The sequence below is a fragment of the Wyeomyia smithii genome, chromosome 3, assembly GCF_029784165.1.
Source record: "Wyeomyia smithii strain HCP4-BCI-WySm-NY-G18 chromosome 3, ASM2978416v1, whole genome shotgun sequence".
NCBI classification, from domain to species: Eukaryota; Metazoa; Arthropoda; class Insecta; order Diptera; family Culicidae; genus Wyeomyia; species Wyeomyia smithii.
Window position 1 is genome coordinate 222,522,844 of NC_073696.1, and position 16,410 is coordinate 222,539,253.

The 16,410-nt window shown below is 38.2% G+C and overlaps 2 protein-coding genes across 10 annotated transcripts in view; one reads left to right on the top strand and one right to left on the bottom strand.

Annotated features, from left to right (window-relative positions):
• The window catches only part of LOC129726695 (60S ribosomal protein L36), a 548,226-nt gene that overhangs the window by 328,145 nt on the left and 203,671 nt on the right, over positions 1–16,410 (bottom strand). The window lies entirely within an intron of this gene.
• Positions 1–16,410, top strand: part of LOC129726683 (uncharacterized) — a 446,412-nt gene that overhangs the window by 160,454 nt on the left and 269,548 nt on the right. Inside the window, exon 1 of one of the 8 annotated variants that reach the window (XM_055683653.1) lies at positions 13,220–13,237. The exons of the other annotated variants lie outside the window; for them this stretch is intronic. The gene's annotated coding sequence lies outside the window, so the exon portion shown is untranslated. Of the gene's footprint in view, positions 1–13,219; positions 13,238–16,410 lie in introns of those variants that run through there. 8 annotated transcript variants of the gene reach the window in all.

Sequence of the window (16,410 nt, forward strand, 5' to 3'; positions counted from 1 at the left end):
GATTAACAGTGCAAAGGAGGACTATCGGATAGCGCTCTAGGAGTAGCCTTTTTGCCGATAATATTTTCAAGTTTTTATTTCTTGCTATTGAAGTGGCTCAAATGAGTCGAAAGTGTGTCTTAATTTTGCAGTTGCGTAACTTTTGAGTTTGGTTGTTAACGGGAAAATGGAAAACTGATATTACAAGAGGGTATTATAGAGTGTATTAAGTTTGGCTATTAGAAGTGGTCGAGACTTGATGCTGAAGCTCAGTTCTCACTCAAAATAAATATCACGGTGTTCCAAATACCGTTATTATAAAATAAAATACGCCATCAAAACTGTTAATGTCAGTTGGTTTGTATTACTGTCCTGCACTTCTGAACCAAATTTGAAAATCATCGTTGGACTATTTTTTGAGTTAAGCCCTTTAAAAGTTTTAGGGAGGATTTCTCATACAAATATACTTAAACAACCATCCCAAAACGAACATAAATCATAGTAGGAATTGTTTTACAGGCAACATATGCCCATTGACGGCCTTTCTGGAAGATTTGAGCTTTATTAGGACCATTGGGAAAAATTCCGATTCAGAAAACCCCGGATAAAATAGCCTGAATCTATATAAAATAATAATATCCTAAATCTATATTAAATAAATAGTCTCAATCTGAACTTCTGGGTTGTTTAAGTATATTTGTATGAGAAATCCTCCCTAAAACTTTAAAAGAGCTTAACTCAAAAATTAGTCCAACGATGATTTTCAAATTTAGCACAGAAGTGCAGGACAGTAATACAAACCAACTGACATAAACAGTTTTGATGGCGTATTTTATTTTATAATAACGGTATTTGGAACACCGTGAATATACATTATGTGTTTCAAAATTTCAAGCTATTTTGGATATAATAACGGAAATTTTGAAAAATATACCCTAAGTAAAATGGTTTATTCCGAGGGCAAATAAATAAATGATGCATTTGGTCAAATTTTTATTAAGTAGTTGATATTTTCATTAACTGATAGCTGAAACGGTACAATACAGTTAAGCTTCCCGATCAGTCAAAAATATTAGGATTATAACAAATCTTGATATTTCGTTACGAACTTTTTTTATCAACTTGTGTTCTAAACTTGGTCTTGGTAATAGTTAAAATACCAAAATTCTTATCAAAATTACTTACTAATTATTACAAATTATAGCAAGTTTTGTAAGGTTCTTAGCAGAAAAAAATCAGAATTAGTTAGAATGTACAATTATTTGTTAATTGAATAACAAATTTTGTTATAAATATGCTTTAAAAAACAAAATTTTGAACATTTAAGTGTACGATAACAGAATTTGATATATTTATGTACTTTTTATCATTCTGGCATATCAAGAATATTACAGGCTTTGTTATTTCAATCAATTTCATATACAGTCAGTTTTTTTTTTACGCGGGGTACCGCGTAAAAAACCGCGTTAATTCGAAAATCCGCGTAAAAAACACCGCGCTAATTCAAAAATCCGCGTAAAAAAACCGCATTAGTCAAAAATCCGCGTAAAAAAAACACGTATTTTTAAAATCCGCGAAAAGTAGTCCAGCAAGAAGGGCTTTAGAAAAAACCCGAGACGCTCTAGAACCAGTGTTTAAAATTGTCCTCTTAGGCGGTCATTCCGGATCTTTCGGTGGGCGGAGGGTATTTTTTGGACTAAGTCTATTACTAGATAAACACTTAAACATTTCTGGTTCCAAGCCCACGTTAATTCGGAAATTCGCGAAATTTTTTTCTGAATTAGCGCGGTATCGCGTAAAAAAACCGCGTCAATTGAAAAAATCCGCGTTAATTCAAAAATCCGCGTGAAAAAAAAACGGCGTTAATTCAAAAATCCACGTAAAAATTACCTCGTAAAAAAATCCGCGTAAAAAAAACCTGACTGTATATTTGTGTTACCCTTCTGTTATAATCGTTCGATCGGGTTCACAGTGCCACATATAAAAAAATACGAAAAACTACTGGGAATAACTTTTGTTTTGGAAGGCGAGGTAAGTTTTGCTGGGGCGATTGCTTCAGATCGATTGGTCTTCCTGTCAATTTTTTTTCTTTGCGATAGTGAACCCTTCGGCGGTAGTTGTTTAGTGGTTTTATTGCGTTCATCATCGTGCTATTGCTATTGTTTCTGCTACCGATTTCGCGGTTGCTGTTCTGGCTTGTCTATTTGTACCGGTTGGGAGAGATGGTCGGGTTTGATATTTCTCAAACCCATACCCGACTCGTGACCGGCTTCGATTAAAATTCGAAACTTTTTTCTCGATCAAACTTGAACTTGATCTGAGCCCGAAAGCTTTATTTTGAAATTGCAAAACCCGAAACTGAGATAATTTTTTTGAGTTGGTTTATTTTTTCATCAAACCCGAGTCCCATCCATACCGATTTAAATAAAATATCAAACCCGAACCCCGGGCACGAGTTGGGTTCGGGTCTTGGCTTTGGAAACCTGGTTGTCTGCTTCATTGTACACCGAGTTCAATATATTGGAATTCAAGTTGTCGAGGTTCCTTCTGTTAGCTTCATACATTACATGAAAGGCTTCTCATTCTGTGTATGCATTCACAAATACGCATGGTATTAGTAGTAAGTAGTTGTGTTTTGTTTTTGATGTGCAACAATTTCGGTTAGCCCTTGGATTTAAGGTCTGAAAAATGTAAATGTTCACGGCTTTTTCTAGTTATCTCAGAAAAAGAGGCTCAATACTTTCACAGAACGCTGGTTACGAGTTGGTTGGTTAATGACTGGACCAAAGGCGCATAACAGTTCCCACTAGCTAACCTCAGCCTTCCAGCTACCGTACCCATACCTTCTCGTGGTACCAACTAATGTGCGAGTAACCAGTGGAAAGATCGGTAACCAACCCTGGTGGGACTGCTGGCCGCATGCTGACAGGGAACGGGGTTCCTTCCTCGGAAGTAAGGTTCCTGGGATCGACACCAACAGAAGCGTTCTAAGTAACGCAGTGTCCTTCGCAAGTCTTGGTAGTGCCCGGGACTCTAAACTATGGCACTACGATGGCCATCCTGGCCTTGCAAGCCCGCACCATTGGAAAACAACAGCAACGAACGCAATAACGTCAATTACGGACCGGAACAATCGGCTAGGACCTAGGCAACGAAAACGGACTAACGATTGGATTCTTGGAACATGGAACTGTCGATCTCTCAACTAACTAGGAAGTACCCGCGTGCTTTCCGAGGAATTGAATTGAATTGAGAATTGGTGCATAGCCCACACCTCGGAAGTACCGATGACGACGAGGACGAATTCTACGCGCAGTTGGAGCGTGAATATGACCGCTGCCCAAAAGATGTCAAGTTCATCATCCGGGATTACAACGCTCAGGTTGGCCAGGAGGAGGAGTATAGACCGATGATTGGACGATTCAGTGCACACCAGCTGACGAATGAAAATGGCCTCAGACTAATCGACTTTTCCACCTCCAAGAACATGGGCATACATAGCACCTTTTTCCAGCATAGCCTCCACCATAGACTCTCCTGGAGATCAGCGAATAGAACAGAAACACAAATCGACTACGTTCTGATAGATGGTCGGCACTTCTCGGACATTATCGACGTCAGATCACATCGAGGCGCTAACATCGATTCAGACTACCTAGTGATGGTTAAGATACGCCAAAAACTATCCGTTGTGAATAACATACGGTACCGTCGCCCGCCACGGTATAATCTCGCGAGACTGAAGCAACACGACGTCGCAACACAGAACGCGTCATCGCTCGAAGCTGCACTGCCAGAAGAGGGAGAGCTTGAAGAAGCCCCTCTAGGGGATCGCTGGAATGCCGTGAAAACAGAACGCAGCGCGGGCAACAATGCTGCGTAGAGCCACCCGTCAGAATGTGGAATCGGAGGCAGCAAGTCCAACTCTTCAAGGAAAAAAGCGTCGCTAGGAAGAGGAGGAATGTGAAGAACTCGAGCAGCTGCACCGCACACACGAAACACGAAAGTTCTACCAAAAACTCGACGCATCCCGCAGAGGCTTTGTCCCACGAGCCGAAATGTGTATCGTGAGGTGATCGAAAGGTGGAAGCAGCACTACGATGAACACCTGAATGGCGTGCAAGCAGGAGACCACAACAGAAGCGGAGAAGACGTGGTCGGTGCAACGAACGACAAAGATGTGCCACCCCCAACAATAAGCGAAGTTAAGGATGCGATCTGGCAGCTCAAGAACAACAAAGCGGACGGAAAAGACGGCATCGGAGCTGAGCTTATTAAGATGGGCCCCAACAAACTGGCTAGTTCGCTGCATCGACTGATCGTAGAGATCTGGGAAACAGAACAGCTACCGGAGGAGTGGAAAGAAGGGGTTATCTGCCCCGGGCGACAAACTAGACTGCGAGAACTATCGAGCGATTACAGTCCTGAATGCCGCCTACAAAGTGTTTTCCCAGGTCATCTTCCAACGCCTGTCACCATTAGCCAGCAGGTTTGTAGGAAGCTACCAGGCCGGCTTCATTGGAGGACGGTCTACGACTGACCAAATCTTTACACTGCGGCAGATCCTCCAAAAGTGCCGCGAGTTTAGAGTTCCTACACACCATCTTTTCGTCGATTTTAAAGCCGCATACGATACAAAAAACCGACAAGATCTATGGAACATTCTCGACGAAAACGGCTTCCCGGGGAAGCTGACAAGACTGATTAAGGCTACGATGGAGGATGTGAAGTGTTGTGTGAGCATTTCGGGTGGAACGTCGGACCCATTCGAGTCTCACAGGGGGCTCCGACAACGTGATGGTCTCTCCTGCTTACTGTTTGACGTCGCGCTAGAGGGTGTTATGAGACGACCGGGGTTTGACATGCGGGGCACGATTTTCAAGCAGGAAGGATACGCTGGGCAGGGCATGTAGCTAGAATGCCGGATAGCGAGGGGCGCAACGAGCGAGATGAGTGGACCAGATGGAGAACGATCTGCAGAGTACCGGGTGCCCGCGGAACTGGAGGCAGGCAGCCATGGACCGAGTGAATTGGCGGAACCACGTTATGCAGGCCATGTCTTAGGACGTACGGCCATCTAAGTAAGTAAGTAAGTGGTCACGAGTTCATTTTTTCTGATGAGAAACTATTTGTCCTAGAGTAGCCACACAATGCACAAGATGATGGATTGTGTGGACAGCTAAAAAAAAACAAAATTTTGGAGTCCCAAAGGAGTGCTCGATTCCAGAGTGCAGCTTCAATAATGGTTCGTGGTTTGCGAGCAAGGTTAGCTTCGACTGTTTTTTTTTTCGCTGAGGGCGTCAAAGTCAATGAGTATTTTTATAAAATGAAGTTTTGGAAAGAAAAGTTGAAAAGTACTTTCGGTAAAAAATACTTAGAATTTCAATGTGTAATATTTACATATAATTATGTAGTTTTGAAATTGTATCCGAATTCATTGGAACCGAGTGCAGGATATTTAAAAAGGCACTTCCTTAATGCGAAATTGGCATGTTGCTCTTTGGCTAGTAGATGAAATACGATTTCTAAGACGCGTACCAAGAAACAACTTTTTCGTATGCCATTTATTTGCATGCGGACCGAGTTCGGTTCAACCTGGATCACGACAGACCACGCACCCGAGCTCCACTACTATACTGATGTGAGCTTTCTCACACGATAGAATATTACGCACAATAGCTACACGACAGAGCTCATTGCAGTGCTTTCACTGTATGTCTTTTAAGCATATATCAAATGTGAGGAGTGTCTTGGTAAGAAAGTACATTGCGTTGTTCGCTTTGCATCTCGAAACAAAAAAAAATAAATTCAGCCGCCTGTCACGCATGTTTGCTCTTCGAGTGCTATCGAATTTATCTTAGAAGTGCGTACTTCGGTGTACTTCTGTGTATCCTCACTAGAGTTATTCACCACTCTTGTTTTGCTCAGTTGTTGTGGAAGCAGCAAGGCTATTAACTTTTCTACGAGCGGCAGAAACACAGCACAAAACAGAAAAAAGCAGTTTGGTGTAAGAAATGGCTGCAGGCAACGCTAATGCAGCGCAAGAATTGAGCGGTGAATATTCTTCCATTTTTCCATCGATGAGCTCCTGTTGTGGTGTGACGAGAATGGGATGAACGCTAACATAAAGCAATGTGAAATGATCTCCTTCACGCGTCACCAGACTGCGGTGGAATTTAAATATACGGTTGGTTCGATCATTCATGATCGGGTTTATTCTATACGAGACATAGGTGTTATGTTGAATAACAAGCTAAGATTTATTGAGCATTTTGCGTCAAAGGCGTTCTCCGTACTGGGATATTCCGTCGTCACCCAGCATTCATCACAGAGTGTATGCTCTTAGATCGCTGTACTGCTCGTTAGTACGTAGTGTTCTAGAATATGCAGCACCGGTCTGAACACCGTATCACATTCGCATACTCTGATGTTAGAACGAGTACAGAAGCATTTCACATGATTCGCTCTTTGTCCCATGGACCAACCCTATCTAATTGTTAATTCGCTCTGTCCGACAGACGTCCTAGATTACAGCGAACGGTTATTTTTGATATTCTCACTAGCTGTATGGATTGTACAGCTTTACTTCGAAGCATCTACATCAACGTACCATCTTGTACTCTTCTATACCATGATACGCTTTGGCTCCCAGGAAACTGGCTGTTTACGGCTATTTCCATTACTGTATTAGTAGAGATGTTTAATAGAATTAGGCATTTAGTTTAAACAACAGTCGGTAACGTTTGTATAAAAAATGACTTTTTTCGGATGGTGATAATAAAACTAAGACAGAGAATAGATCGGAACTTTCGCCATGGTAGACGAAAACATGCGTGTATGCAGTTTTGTGAGTTCTTTCTTTGTTTTATTAATCAATTGTTCGAGTAGATCTTGCGCTTCAGGTTTACCCAGAAATTCTCGATGTGCCGCAGCTCTGGAGAAGGTTGAGCGGATTGGCCTACTTAGATATCACATCGATTATTAGTCGCCCCATCTCCTTCTACGAACTTTTCTAGTAGTTGGCCGACGCCAGATCTGGCCAAAACACCGCGTCTTCGCTTTCACGGAAGTTCTTGATGAACGGCAGGCACATCGTACTACGAATCTCCCCTTTCACGGCCAGTCCGGAGCGAAAGAAGAGTGAATTGACATCCCCTTTTCACTGTTTGTCAGTGACAGCACAACTAGGTGTGTTAAATGAACTTCACCTCGGAGCTCACTTTCTTCATGGAGGAAGGGAAATACGAAGTGCCCTGCCAGTCGTTACCATCCAGGGTGAGATAGGCCTCGTCGTACATCACAAGCGCCACGTCGCGATTTGCCGGGAAAATCGACTTGACCATCTTATTTAGCTGCTGCCGTTGCGCCATAGCTTGCAGCTCTGAGACCAATGGACGGGACTGCCGCTTCCTGACATGTATGTCCATGTTCGCCACGTACTTTTTCATTGTTTGACCGGTTTCACCGACCTCCCGGCCAAGTGCACGCAGCGAGGTAGCCACTTTCCCCGCGGTCTTCCTTTTCAGCATCCTTAGGAGCTTCTTATCGCTCAGGGTTGTTGCCCGTCCGGAACCGAGCTTTCTTTCGATGCTCTGATTGTCGTCCAATAGAGCCAAGATGTTGTAGATGCTGAAACGGGTGTAGCCGGTGTCCACAAAGTGCCGCACGATGTTTATTTCCAACTTCTGAATGAAGTAGTTTCACTTTTTTCGCCTTCACGGTTTGAGATCGACTGATAGAGCTGTCCATTTTTTTTTGGTAACTCATGGATTACTATGATTGATCCTGCATGGGTAGTTCCGTCGCTACGTAAACCCATGATGAATCTGCTTCTTTTGTCCATTTTTCTAATGCAAACGTTACGAAATTTTCGAAGACAAGGAACAAACAAATCAATAAATGATTAAACATTTTAATCTTCAGTGAGTAAAAAAAAAGTTGAAAAGGTTCAGTGCGCCTTGAGTCCGACAGATCAGACGTATTTACGGTTGCTTGTGGACTGGTCTTTGACTACCTATAGCTTCAAAGTTTGTGTTTTGTCAGTGTGTCTTTTAAAGATTACCTGGAAGTTAACTTACATCAGTCTTTCTCAAGACTACCTATTTCTTTCTTTCTCAATACTTGCAATTTGATATTATTTTTGAACTTTTTTCGTATCACCTGAAATGGCAGGACGAAAAAAGAAACCACGCATCGCTACGGGGAGGAAAAGAGAGGCATCTCTTTCTGAAACTAGCTTATGCAGTGAAAATTTATATGATATTCTGCCTGAGCAAGAAGCCGGCGAAATTGAAATGTTCGAAAGTAAAACTATTCAAAGTGAAATTTCTGTAAAAAAGGAGAAAGATCCACCTATTGTGGTAACTATTGCTTCTGAATTTAATATTTTTAAAAGAGAACTTTCTACGTTTCTCTCCGACGTCAAAGTTACTTATCAAATTGGCCGAAGAGGCGAATGCCGTTTACTGGCCCAAACATTGAAAGATTGGAATCGTCTTATTCAGTAATTAACTGAAAAAATGTATAAATTTTTTACATATGATACGAAGAGCGCCAAGCTGTTAAAGGTCGTATTGAAAGGCCTCACCAACGATCAAACCGTTGATGAGATCAAAATTACTTTGACAGAATTACTTGGCATAGCGTCTACCCAAGTAATTCTGATGAAACAAAAATCACGAGGCGAAAACAGTCAGCGAACTGGAATTTCCCTTGTAAATTATTTAATTCATTTTAACCGCAGTGAAGTTACTAACTTAAAAGCACATGCTTTATATAACGTGCGTGTAAAATGGGAATTATATCGAAAGTTTGGCGGAGGTGAAAAGCATATCACCCAATGCCGTGTTTGCCAACGGTATGGCCATGGTTCAAAGTTTTGTAACATGGACCAAAAATGCCTCATTTGTGGAGACTCTTCTCACAAAAAGGACACATGTCCTGTGAAAAAGAGTAAAAATTTTCGCTGTGCGAATTGTAACGGCAACCATATGTCGAATTTTTATCAATGCCCAGCCCGTTTAGCAATTGTTAAGGCAAGGCAAGGTAAACAAATTCAAAACAAACTTCAAAACAAAATTCTCCAAGCGTACCAGTGACGCATAGTTTACCTACTCCTTTGCATACCCGTTTAACTTATGCACAGGTTACAGGTAGTTCGAAATTATACCGCCTTGTGTTGGTAGTTTGAAAATGACCGTTGATATGGGTAAGCAAAACACGCTAGAAAATAATTGTACACCTATTACTCCAGCTAATATTGCTGCCGAAAATATTTTTTCTAATGTCAACTGCCTGGGGCCTATTACGGCAGGTAAACTTTCTTTTTTACAACAGGCAATGTTCGATCTTATGAACGCCATGTTGCAGGCAAAATCAATGTTTGAAGCCATTCAAATAGGCACAAATTTTACTATTAAAATTGTTTCTAATTTAAAATTTAGCAATGATTTTAAATAACACAATTAAAATATTAAATTGGAATGCTCGCTCATTGAAGTCCAATGAAAATGAGCTGTTTAATTTTTTAACAGTAAATAATGTGCATATTGCAATTATTACTGAAACATTTTTGAAACCTAACATAAAATTAAAATATGATCCCAATTACGGGGTTCATAGATATGATAGGATTCAGGGTTCCGGCGGTGGAGCTGCAATTGTTATTCATCGCCGAATCAAACATCGTGCTCTTCCCCACCTTGAGACGAAAGCTATTGAAACTTTGGGAAATTAAGTTCAAACTGAACTTGGGATTTTATTTATTGCCGCAGCATATTTTCCATTTCAATGCACACGCGAGCACAAAAATTATTTTAAAGGTGATTTACAAAAACTCACCAGAAATCGTTCGAAATTTTTTATAATCGGCGATTTTAACGCTAAACATCGTTCATGGAATAATTCTCAAAGTAATTCCAATGGCAAAATTTTATTCAATGATTGTTCTTCAGGATACTATTCTATTTTGTCTCCGAATAGTCCTACATGCTTTTCTTCTGTAAGAAACCCTTCAACAATTGATTTGGTGCTTACAGATCATAGTCATGTTTGTAGTGATTTGATTACACATGCTGACTTTGATTCTGACCATCTTCCAATAACTTTTTCTTTATCACATCTTCAACTTCTAATTCGTTTGAAAAATGTCCGCAGACGTCAATATCAACGTTCTCGCGACCCTGTTTTTAAAACTATTTATAAAGATTCACAGAAAGAGATTAAACATAGATTTACCCTTCTGAGAAATCAAAATGTTGAGACTAAAGTTGAAAAATTGAAACCATATTCAAAACCATTTTGGAAGCTGTCGAAGATTCTTAAGAAACCTTCAAAGCCTATTCCAGTTTTAAAAGATGGCGAACGTTTTCTTGTATCCAATGAACAAAAGGCTCAAAGACTTGCTCAGCAGTTTGAGAGTGTTCATAACTCAAATTTGAATTTTGTGAGTCCAATTGAAAATGAAGTCACATGTCAATTTGATTTAATTTCTTCCCAGAATTTTTTACCTGCAGAAATAATTGAAACTAACTTGAATGAGATTAAATCAATTATTGAAAATTTCAAAAATATGAAAGCACCTTGTGACGATGGAATCTTTAATATACTAATCAAACATCTCCCTGAGAGCACAATGGAATTTTTAGTGAAAATTTTCAATTGCTGCTTCTAAATTGCATATTTTCCCAAATTATGGAAAAATGCAGAAATTACTCCAATTTTAAAACCGGATAAGAACCCAGCTGAAGTTTCAAGTTATCGACCAATCAGTTTGCTTTCTTCAATAAGTAAACTGTTTGAGAGAATTATTCTTAACAGAATGATGTCACACATCAACGAAAATTCAATTTTTGCAAATGAACAGTTTGGATTTCGCCATGGGCATTCCACAACTCATCAATTGCTCAGAGTTACTAATATGATACGAGCTAACAAATCTGAAGGTTATTCCACTGGAGCTGCTCTTTTAGACATAGAAAAAGCATTCGACAGTGTTTGGCAAACTTTTGATTTTCCAATTTTCCTAATCAAAATTTAAAAAAATTATCTTACTGATCGAACTCTGCAGGTTGTCTATCAGAATTCAAAATCTGATAGATTTCCTGTCAGAGCAGGTGTACCTCAAGGTTCAGTCTTGGGTCCAGTCCTGTACAACATATGCACTTCAGATCTTCCTGATTTGCCTCCAGGATGCACAAAGTCATTGTTCTGCGATGACACAAGCATTTCCGTAAAAGGAAAAAGTCTTCGTGTCATATGCAGTCGATTGCAGAAAAGTTTAGATATTTTTTCTTCCTACTTGCAAAAGTGGAAAATCTCTCCCAATGCTTCTAAAACTCAAATGATAGTTTTTCCGCATAAGCCTAGGGCTTCTTTCCTCAAGCCAAATAATAATCACGTTGTCAAGATGAATGGGGTTATTTTAAGTTGGTCCGACGAGGTTAAGTACTTGGGACTAATTTATGATAAAAAACTTATTTTCAAAGAGCACATTGACAGTATACAAGCCAAGTGCATCAAATATACGAGATGTTTATATCCTCTCATTAACAGGAATTCTAAACTTTGTTTAAAGAACAAACTTTTGATTTACAAACAAATTTTTAGACCAGCAATGCTTTATGCTGTACCGATCTGGTCAAGTTGCTGTTCAACAAGGAAGAAAACGCACCAAAGGATTCAGAATAAAATTCTGAAAATGATTTTGAAGCGTCCTCTTGGTTTGGTACACTCGAATTACATAGACTTACTGGTGTTGAACCATTAGAAGCTATGTCAAATAAAATTATTAACAATTTTCGACAAAAATCGTTGCAATCCTCAATTGCTACGATAAGCTCTCTTTATAGCCAATAAGTTAACAATTAAGTTAAGTTAGTTGAAAAGGTTGTTTGTAAGACTTGACCGCAATGCTAACGTAGAATTACGACAGCCTGTCTTATGCAATAGGTTTAGGGATACACTCTATTGTGGTTAATGAATTTGATGGTGTGAATTAATTTCTTCCAACTTCCTTTGTTTATTATTTGGTTGGTAACCTTAAAGAGAAGAGTTGATTTTGGATTACCAATCACCAATGACACGAAATAATTCTAATTCTCTTGTTATTCACTTTTCTGCTTACACTGTAAGCAAGCAAATAAGATCCGCTACCGGCCCACTCACAGCTATTAGCAGTGGCCAGATGGTTGTAAGAAAACGCGACAAAATGTCCGGACATTTTGTTGCCTGCTCAGCTTTGCTACGCTAAAATCAGCTGCTGTTCTGCTGGCTGCGAGATGAGCCAGTTTCCAGCAAGAATCACCCATCCTCTTGTTGGAGTTTTCGGTTATACGAAGCAATGCAAAGTCAAAGACATTCCATATCGGAATTCAACCTTCTATTTTTTTATTATACACAGACTTCGCAGCCAACTGTAAAGTGTTCAGGACAATTGCGGGGCTAGCGCTACGATCCTACTGACACTAACAGCCTCTCCCGAGCCAGGACTCTAACATACGATGACTGGATTGTTGAGCCAGCATCGTATTTCGAGACCAGCTGGGAGGTTTCAAAATGCAGACTAAATTTCGGTATACAATGCAGACCAAATTTCTGCATGCTTGATTACATACGTAACTACTGAGAGTTAATTACCCCTATATATGTTGCCGTAAGACGTCATTCTACGTCAAAAATAGGCTTAAAAAGGTACTAGTTAAGATGTTTATTATTTTGCGATAATTCGGAAAATTTGGCACAGGAAACAATATTTCGGGGTGCGTTTTTTTTTCTGGAACCGCACCTTTTACCTACAATTTTGTCGAATCAAACAAACCGTTTTTTTATATAGAAATTTTATTCATCAGTCACAATTTTGGATAGACTCTTTTAAAACAGCAGTCATGAGTTATAATGAAGAAGTGATATAATAAAATGACCTTTTTATCAAAAAATAACAACTGTGCTAAGTTAAGGCGAAATCGGAAATGATTGATCAGCATCGATTTGCGAAGTACCGTGGACCACCTCAGCTACAATGTTTAAAAAACTATGCCAAAATGCGTTCACCATTTTGAAAATTTACTCTTAAATCTGAAAAACGCATCAAAGTTTCATTCAAAATAAAAATTGTCGATTTTCGACGATAGGTCCTGTGGCATGTTAACGCTCTAATACAAATTGAATCTCTGTTTGATACATTTTTGTTTTTTTTTTCTGTTTTTTTTTCAGGTAAATATTCGTCCATTTGTGTGAGAATATAATGCTGGTAAACATGGTAAGCATTTTTTTTCTTTAAATGGTATTAATGGTATTATCGATTGGAACGTGAAGATTTCTTGTTTTTATTTCAAGATTCTAATGATTTCTCTCTTAGCTCATAAATATTTACTGTAATAGCGTTAGTTTAGAGTTAGTAGAGTCCGACCTGTACCCCACAGGTAGGACCCAATTATATATAGTAGAAAGCCAATGAAAATAGATTTTTCGAATATCGTTTAGCGGTAGGGCTGGGAGAGTGAATTGATGGACCTCAAAAATTCCCAGAAACTCGTTTTTTTGTAATTTTTTTTTTAGACCTAACACTAGATCTCGACGTTTCATGCATTTTTAAGACGTATGGCATCAAAATACTACAAGGTATACAACCCTAGGGTTATATGAAATGGTGACGTGGGACTAAACACTGTAATTAAGAGATTTTTTGTTACAAAACATACAGAGTCTGCAGACAGAATCAATGTGTTTACTCAGCGGCTGTACGTATTTTTATTTTCAGCCTCCCCTGGAAATCAAGTTTTGAAATATATTCAACAACACTCGAAAGAATATCGTTAATATCTGACGATATTATGCCTATAGTATTTTTTTGTGCAAACAACATGTATTTGACAAGGCACAAGAATATCGTTCTTGTTGAAGAAGCACCAAGAATTTCTCGTAATGCGTCAAAGTCAGAACTAACTCTTTATTCTCAACAACCAAATCCAATAATACTTACGTTATCATAATGAATGGTTTTGTCTTATTTTACTCTGATTGAATCAATCAATTAAATTAAATTAAATTAAATCAAATGAATCTTACTTTCAAAATAATATAGAAGCCCTTACAAAGGTTCATTAATTGGCAAACATAAGAAGATATTTTAAACAAAATTATTAAAAAGTTCCAGCATTTGCTTGACATTTTTTTCATTCGCTGTATTACGAAGACAGCTAATATACGTTTATTAGGGTAAAGCTTAAAATAATATTATATCATCTAACAATTTTGAAATGTAAAAAGAGATTCAGAATGAATCTTAGTAAATAAACAAAAAATTCACAAGCATTCGCAGGCTCTTACTCTTCTATAAATGTGTATATTTAAGAATTTACTCTTTCGATACTATCCGTCACAATTATATAATGAATACTGAAGATAAAATTAAATGAATATCCGTTGCAAAAATTTACAATTCTTGTTGAGTAATTTTTAGTAATCATATTTATGAGATAAATTTTCAATCACCATCAACAGCAGCATTACAGTTTTTCCTCGATTGCACACTATCCACTGCAATACGAATAGTACGTTAGTACCGCTGCAGTAGGAATAGAAGTGTACCGCTGAAATGTACGAATAGAAGAGTACCGCTGCAATCATAGACGACGAGAGACCTGCGGTTCTTCACTCCACTGGTACTGTTGCTATTACCGGCATGTTTTCTTTCAAGACATCAGTTTTTATTAGGGTCTGAAAGATTTCGATATTGATACTGAGAATATCACAGGGAACGGATGGTGTCCATTCACGTCGTCTGTGCTAGGAATGCTTGCATGTAATTGGTTCATTGTTCGCGTCAATTTATTATTGAAACTTTTTATCACTTTTACCGCTTAGCAATGAAATTGAAGTGATAACTAGCATATTACAAAATTCTTATGCATTTTATCTGTACAACAACGTATTGGTTATTGTTATCCATCATGTGGTTAAGCTGTTTTTAACTTTTGAAATCTGACGCAACATTTGCCAGTTTCATTTCAAATTTTACAGAATGCATCCCAGTATAGTAAACAAAGACGTAGTCCCACGTCAAAAAAATTTCGAAATCGACAATTTCATGTATAACTACCTGTGCTTTTTTTCATCGATATTTTCCGTTAAACTTTGACCGCTTTGAGGCACGTGTTCCCGATGCCCGATTGAGCTTTTTGAGCCCTACCGCTAAAAGATATTCGAAGGTCAGTTTTTTTCATACATCTCATTGCCACTCATAGTTTCCGATGTTTTCGCTACATATACGCGAATTTTATATTATATATTAAAAATTTTACTTTCGACCCGTCCCCCTAAAAGTCAGAATACACATTTCTTACTAAAAAATATAGCTCTTATAGTTATTGCTGATGTAATTGCAGTCAAATGTGAAGAAAAATTTTAATCAGTGCATATTGATTTGCCGACTTGTTATATTTTTTGATTTTTTAAAACATTTAAAAATTTTAATTTTTTTAGTAAAACCTGAATGACAAATATTAAGAGATCGGATAAGTTTTTTTTCAAATTTTTCTTTCATTTTTTTTTGAAATTTTTAAAATTTCTAAAACAAGTTTCAATTTTTCTTATTTATTTCTATTAATTTTTAGATTTATGAATTAACGTTTATAAACTACAAAACTAACTATTTACGATTTCCCTCCCTCCCTTGATCTGCAAAATTTTCTTTGTTGGTTTCTACGCTTTGCCAGATAGCTTCCCTTCCTTGCCATCAAGCGTAACGTATTTTATGGGTGTTCCCTTATGAGCTAACATTCATGAGTGGTCATGTTTGAATAAAAAAAATGTTTTTACTATTACATATAATCGAGTCTAAAACTATATATAATCGAATCATATATGATCGAGTCCGACTTATCATCTCACCATTTGTTAATTGAAAATATCGGTACGTGAGAAGTAGGTATTGTAATTATTTTATCATAAATATTTTGATACCGTGTTCATTACCTTATTGAGAGTTATTCAACTTTTGATATGTGTCTTATAAATGTGCAACTGAAGGATGAATATATTTGCTATCTATAGCAACCAGCCAGCTTTTTACGCACCATTATGGCGAACGCTATAATGTGTACTCGTGACATGAGAACCTGATTGATTGATTTCTTTCAAAGGGACTTTAACCTCGGACGGTCATTCGTTCCTGACATGAGAACCACTCTGCTTACGTTTGGAATACAAACGTTGCAAGATTTTTCAATGTCCTCAAAAGTTATACGAAATGCACTGTATAAAAGCATCAATTTCAAGGTGTTACATGTAATGCAATTATTTAGTTTAAGAAAGTTCTTTTGCATGCCTTTGTCCGGTTTAAGTCATGTCACCGTCGTACGTATGCAACGAAACAGAATCGGTCATATACTGCTACACTGCAATAACGCTACATATTTACCTTTCTTTAAA